Source organism: Aquarana catesbeiana, linkage group LG13, assembly GCF_042186555.1.
Source record: "Aquarana catesbeiana isolate 2022-GZ linkage group LG13, ASM4218655v1, whole genome shotgun sequence".
Lineage (NCBI taxonomy): Eukaryota > Metazoa > Chordata > Amphibia > Anura > Ranidae > Aquarana > Aquarana catesbeiana.
The window spans coordinates 910,767-918,132 of NC_133336.1; positions in this window are offsets into that span (position 1 = coordinate 910,767).

The following is a 7,366-nucleotide window of genomic DNA, read 5'->3' on the forward strand; positions in this document are numbered from 1 at the left end:
AGTCCGTCCCCCCCCCACACCGAGCCGAGTCCGTCCCCCCCCACACCGAGCGGATTCCGCCCCTCCACACCAAGGCGAGTCCGTCCCCCCACACCGAGCCGAGTCCGTCCCCCCCCACACCGAGCCGAGTCCGTCCCCCCCCCACACCGAGCCGAGTCCGTCCCCCCCCACACCGAGCGGATTCCGCCCCTCCACACCAAGGCGAGTCCGTCCCCCCCACACACCGAGCCGAGTCCGTCCCCCCCACACCGAGCCGAGTCCGTCCCCCCACACCAGCCGAGTCCGTCCCCCCACACCGAGCCGAGTCCGTCCCCCCACACCTAGCCGAGTCCTTCCTCCCCACACCGAGCCGAGTCCGTCCCCCCCCACACCGAGCGGATTCCGCCCCTCCACACCAAGGCGAGTCCGTCCCCCCCACAACCGAGCCGAGTCCGTCCCCCCACACCTAGCCGAGTCCGTCCCCCCCACACCTAGCCGAGTCCGTCCCCCCCACACCAGCCGAGTCCGTCCCCCCACACCGAGCCGAGTCCGTCCCCCCACACCTAGCCGAGTCCTTCCTCCCCACACCGAGCCGAGTCTGTCCCCCCCACACCGAGCCGAGTCCGTCCCCCCCACACCGAGCCGAGTCCTTCCCCCCCACACCGAGCGGATTCTGCCCTCTCCACACCGAGCCGAGTCTGCCCCCCACACCGAGCCAAGTCCGCCCCCCCCACACGGAGCCGAGTCTGCCCCCCACACGGAGCCGAGTCCGTCCCCCACACCGAGCCGAGTCCGTCCCCCACATTGAGCCGAGTCCGTCCCCCACACCGAGCCGAGTCCGTCCCCCACATCGAGCCGAGTCCGTCCCCCACACCGAGCCGAGTCCGTCCCCACACCGAGCCAAGTCCGTCCCCCCCACACCGAGCCGAGTCCGCCCCCCCCACACGGAGCCGAGTCCGTCCCCCACATCGAGCCGAGTCCATCCCCCCCACACCAAACCGAGTCCCCCCCCCCACACCGAGCCGAGTCTGCCCCCCACACCGAGCCGAGTCCGCCCCCCACACCGAGCCGAGTCCGTCCCCCCCACATCGAGCCGAGTCCGCCCCCCCCACATCGAGCCGAGTCCGTCCCCACACCGAGCCGAGTCCGCCCCCCCCACACCGAACCGAGTCCTTCCCTCCACACCGAGCCGAGTCCGTCCCCCCCACACCGAGCCGAGTCCGTCCCCCCCACACCGAGCCGAGTCTGTCCCCCCCACACCGAGCCGAGTCCGTCCCCCCCACACCGAGCCGAGCCCGTCCCCCACACCGAGCCGAGTCCGTCCCCCCCCACACCGAGCCGAGTCCGTCCCCCCCACACCAAGCCGAGTCCGTCCCCCCACACCGAGCCGAGTCCTTCCCCCCCACACCGAGCCGAGTCCTTCCCCCCCACATCGAGCCAAGTCCTTCCCCCCCACACCGAGCCGAGTCCGCCCCCCACACCGAGCCGAGTCCGTCCCCCCCACACCGAGCCGAGTCCGTCCCCCCCACACCGAGCCGAGTCCGTCCCCCCACACCGAGCCGAGTTCTTCCCCCCACACCGAGCCGAGTCCTTCCCCCCACCGAGCGGATTCCGTCCCCCACACCGAGCCGAGTCCGCCCCCCCCACATCGAGCCGAGTCCGTCCCCCCCACATCGAGCCGAGTCCGTCCCCCCACACCGAGCCGAGTCCGTCCCCCCCCACACCGAGCCGAGTCCGTCCCCCCCCACACCGAGCCGAGTCCGTCCCCCCCACACCGAGCCGAGTCCGTCCCCCCCACACCGAGCCGAGTCCGTCCCCCCCACACCGAGCCGAGTCTGTCCCCCCACACGAGCCGAGTCCGTCCCCCCCACACTGAGCCGAGTCTGTCCCCCCCACACCGAGCCGAGTCCGCCCCCCACACCGAGCCGAGTCCGTCCCCCCCACACCGAGCCGAGTCCGTCCCCCCCACACCGAGCCGAGTCCTTCCCCCCACACCGAGCCGAGTCCTTCCCCCCACACCGAGCTGAGTCCTTCCCCCCACACCGAGCCGTGTCCTTCCCCCCACACCGAGCCGAGTCCTTCCCCCCCACACCGAGCGGATTCCTCCCCCCACACCGAGCCGAGTCCGCCCCCCCCACACCGAGCCGAGTCCGCCCCCCCCACATCGAGCCGAGTCCGCCCCCCCCACACCGAGCCGAGTCCGTCCCCCCCACACCGAGCCGAGTCCGTCCCCCCCACACCGAGCCGAGTCCGTCCCCCCCACACCGAGCCGAGTCCGTCCCCCCCACACCGAGCCGAGTCCGTCCCCCCACACTGAGCCGAGTCCGTCCCCCCACACTGAGCCGAGTCCGCCCCCCACACCAATCATTGATCTGATTATCCCCAATCATTTATCCTCATTCATTAGATTGTTCACAAAAAAAATCACATCAACATACACAAAGGATCAAAGTGTACGGATTTTGGGGGAACTCCAGCCAAAATATAGTTTTTTTGTGCTGGATGGGTTGGGGAATTATTAGGGACAGGAAATGTGGTGAGTGCTGGAGTTCCCCCTTACATTGATGTACTGGGGGGAGGGGAGGCCCCTCTTCCATTGTTATTCCCGATATCCTGAGTTTCCATTCCTGGGAGGCGCTGTCAGTGTAACTCTATCCCTCTGATAATGAGCGGAAAAGTACAGCCTGCGCTCCACTGTCACCATTCCCAGCAGCAGCTGCTTCCAGAATTAGATCCGCCTGGCGTCTCTCCCATCCATCCAATCACAGAGACACTTATACCCCTATAGATTGTAAGCTCTTCTGTATCCTCCCCCATACCCCTATAGATTGTAAGCTCTTCTGTATCCTCCCCCATACCCCTATAGATTGTAAGCTCTTCTGTATCCTCCCTCATACCCCAATAGATTGTAAGCTCTTCTGTATCCTCCCTCTTACCCCTATAGATTGTAAGCTCTTCTGTATCCTCCCTATATAACCCAATAGATTGTAAGCGCTTCTGTATCCTCCCTCATACCCCAATAGATTGTAAGCTCTTCTGTATCCTTCCTTATACCCCTATAGATTGTAAGCTCTTCTGTATCCTCCCTTATACTCCAATAGATTGTAAGCTCTTCTGTATCCTCAATTATACCCCTATAGATTGTAAGCTCTTCTGTATCCTCAATTATACCCCAATAGATTGTAAGCTCTTCTGTATCCTTCCTTATACTCCAATAGATTGTAAGCTCTTCTGTATCCTCCCTCTTACCCCTATAGATTGTAAGCTCTTCTGTATCCTTCCTTATACTCCAATAGATTGTAAGCTCTTCTGTATCCTCCCTCTTACCCCTATAGATTGTAAGCTCTTCTGTATCCTTCCTTATACTCCAATAGATTGTAAGCTCTTCTGTATCCTCCCTTATACTCCAATAGATTGTAAGCTCTTCTGTATCCTTCCTTATACCCCTATAGATTGTAAGCTCTTCTGTATCCTTCCTTATACTCCAATAGATTGTAAGCTCTTCTGTATCCTCCCTCATACCCCAATAGATTGTAAGCTCTTCTGTATCCCCCCTCATACCCCAAAAGATTGTAAGCTCTTCTGTATCCTCACGTATACCCCTATAGATTGTAAGCTCTTCTGTATCCTCCCTTATACCCCTATAGATTGTAAGCTCTTCTGTATCCTCCCTATATAGTCCAATAGATTGTAAGCTCTTCTGTATCCTCCCTCATACCCCTATAGATTGTAAGCTCTTCTGTATCCTCCCTCATCCCCCTATAGATTGTAAGCTATTCTGTATCCTCCCTCATACCCCTATAGATTGTAAGCTCTTCTGTATCCTCCCTATATATCCCAATAGATTGTAAGCTCTTCTGTATCCTCCCGTATACCCCAATAGATTGTAAGCTCTTCTGTATCCTCCCTATATACCCCAATAGATTGTAAGCTCTTTTGTATCCTCCCTCATACCCCTATAGATTGTAAGCTCTTCTGTATCCTCCCTCATACTCCAATAGATTGTAAGCTCTTCTGTATCCTCCCTCTTACCCCTATAGATTGTAAGTTCTTCTGTATCCTCCCTCATACTCCAATAGATTGTAAGCTCTTCTGTATCCTCCCTCTTACCCCTATAGATTGTAAGCTCTTCTGTATCCTCCCTCTTACCCCTATAGATTGTAAGTTCTTCTGTATCCTCCCTCATGCTCCAATAGATTGTAAGCTCTTCTGTATCCTCCCTCATACTCCAATAGATTGTAAGCTCTTCTGTATCCTCCCTTATACCCCTATAGATTGTAAGCTCTTCTGTATCCTTCCTTATACCCCTATAGATTGTAAGCTCTTCTGTATCCTCCCTCATACCCCTATAGATTGTAAGCTCTTCTGTATCCTCCCTTATACTCCAATAGATTGTAAGCTCTTCTGTATCCTCCCTCATACCCCTATAGATTCCATATACCCCAATAGATTGTAAGCTCTTCTGTATCCTCCCTCATACCCCAATAGATTGTAAGCTCTTCTATATCCTCCCTCATACCCCTATAGATTCCATATACCCCAATAGATTGTAAGCTCTTCTGTATCCTCCCTCATACCCCAATAGATTGTAAGCTCTTCTGTATCCTCCCTCATACCCCAATAGATTGTAAGCTCTTCTGTATCCTCCCTTATACCCCTATAGATTGTAAGCTCTTCTGTATCCTCACGTATACCCCTATAGATTGTAAGCTCTTCTGTATCCTCCCTCATACCCCAATAGATTGTAAGCTCTTCTGTATCCTCCCTCATACCCCTATAGATTGTAAGCTATTCTGTATCCTCCCTCATACCCCAAAAGATTGTAAGCTCTTCTGTATCCTCCCTCATACCCCTATAGATTGTAAGCTATTCTGTATCCTCCCTTATACCCCTATAGATTGTAAGCTCTTCTGTATCCTCACGTATACCCCTATAGATTGTAAGCTCTTCTGTATCCTCCCTCATACCCCTATAGATTGTAAGCTCTTCTGTATCCTCCCTATATAGTCCAATAGATTGTAAGCTCTTCTGTATCCTCCCTCATACCCCTATAGATTGTAAGCTCTTCTGTATCCTCCCTCATACCCCTATAGACTGTAAGCTCTTCTGTATCCTCACGTATACCCCTATAGATTGTAAGCTCTTCTGTATCCTCCCTCATACCCCTATAAATTGTGAGCTCTTCTGTATCCTCCCGTATACCCCAATAGATTGTAAGCTCTTCTGTATCCTCCCTCATACCCCAATAGATTGTAAGCTCTTCTGTATCCTCCCTCATACCCCTATAGATTGTAAGCTCTTCTGTATCCTCCCTCATACCCCAATAGATTGTAAGCTCTTCTGTATCCTCCCTTATACCCCTATAGATTGTAAGCTCTTCTGTATCCTCCCTATATAGTCCAATAGATTGTAAGCTCTTCTGTATCCTCCCTAATACCCCTATAGATTGTAAGCTCTTCTGTATCCTTCCTTATACCCCTATATATTGTAAGCTCTTCTGTATCCTCCCTCATACCCCTATAGATTGTAAGCTCTTCTGTATCCTCCCTTATACTCCAATAGATTGTAAGCTCTTCTGTATCCTCAATTATACCCCAATAGATTGTAAGCTCTTCTGTATCCTCCCTCATACCCCAATAGATTGTAAGCTCTTCTGTATCCTCCCTCATACCCCAATAGATTGTAAGCTCTTCTGTATCCTCCCTCATACCCCAATAGATTGTAAGCTCTTCTGTATCCTCCCTCATACCCCAATAGATTGTAAGCTCTTCTGTATCCTCACGTATACCCCTATAGATTGTAAGCTCTTCTGTATCCTCCCTCATACCCCTATAGATTGTAAGCTCTTCTGTATCCTCCCTCATACCCCTATAGATTGTAAGCTCTTCTGTATCCTCCCTTATACCCCTATAGACTGTAAGCTCTTCTGTATCCTCAAGTATACCCCTATAGATTGTAAGCTCTTCTGTATCCTCCCTCATACCCCTATAGATTGTAAGCTCTTCTGTATCCTCCCTTATACCCCTATAGATTGTAAGCTCTTCTGTATCCTCCCTCATACCCCAATAGATTGTAAGCTCTTCTGTATCCTCCCTTATAACCCTATAGACTGTAAGCTCTTCTGTATCCTCACGTATACCCCTATAGATTGTAAGCTCTTCTGTAACCTCTCTTATACCCCAATAGATTGTAAGCTCTTCTGTATCCTCCCTCATACCCCAATAGATTGTAAGCTCTTCTGTATCCTCCCTTATACCCCTATAGATTGTAAGCTCTTCTGTATCCTCCCTATATAGTTCAATAGATTGTAAGCTCTTCTGTATCCTCCCTATATAGTCCAATAGATTGTAAGCTCTTCTGTATCCTCCCTCATGCCCCTATAGACTGTAAGCTCTTCTGTATCCTCCCTCATATCCCTATAGATTGTAAGCGCTTCTGTATCCTTCCTTATACCCCTATAGATTGTAAGCTCTTCTGTATCCTCCCTATATAGTCCAATAGATTGTAAGCTCTTCTGTATCCTCCCTCATGCCCCTATAGTTTGTAAGCTCTTCTGTATCCTTCTTTATACCCCTATAGATTGTAAGCTCTTCTGTATCCTCCCTATATAGTCCAATAGATTGTAAGCTCTTCTGTATCCTCCCTCATACCCCTATAGATTGTAAGCTCTTCTGTATCCTCCCTTATACTCCAATAGATTGTAAGCTCTTCTGTATCCTCCCTCATACCCCTATAGATTGTAAGCTCTTCTGTATCCTCCCTCATACCCCTATAGATTGTAAGCTCTTCTGTATCCTCCCTCATACCCCTATAGATTGTAAGCTATTCTGTATCCTCCCTTATACCCCTATAGATTGTAAGCTCTTCTGTATCCTCCCTCATACCCCAATAGATTGTAAGCTCTTCTGTATCCTCCCTCATCCCCCTATAGATTGTAAGCTCTTCTGTATCCTCCCTCTTACCCCTATAGATTGTAAGCTCTTCTGTATCCTCACGTATACCCCTATAGATTGCAAGCTCTTCTGTATCCTCCCTCATACCCCTATAGATTGTAAGCTCTTCTGTATCCTCCCTCATACCCCTATAGATTGTAAGCTCTTCTGTATCCTCACGCATACCCCTATAGATTGTAAGCTCTTCTGTATCCTCCCTCATACCGCTATAGATTGTAAGCTCTTCTGTATCCTCCCTCATACCCCTATAGATTGTGAGCTCTTCTGTATCCTTCCTTATACTCCAATAGATTGTAAGCTCTTCTGTATCCTCCCTTATACTCCAATAGATTGTAAGCTCTTCTGTATCCTCCCTTATACTCCAATAGATTGTAAGCTCTTCTGTATCCTCCCTTATACTCCAATAGATTGTAAGCTCTTCTGTATCCTCCCTC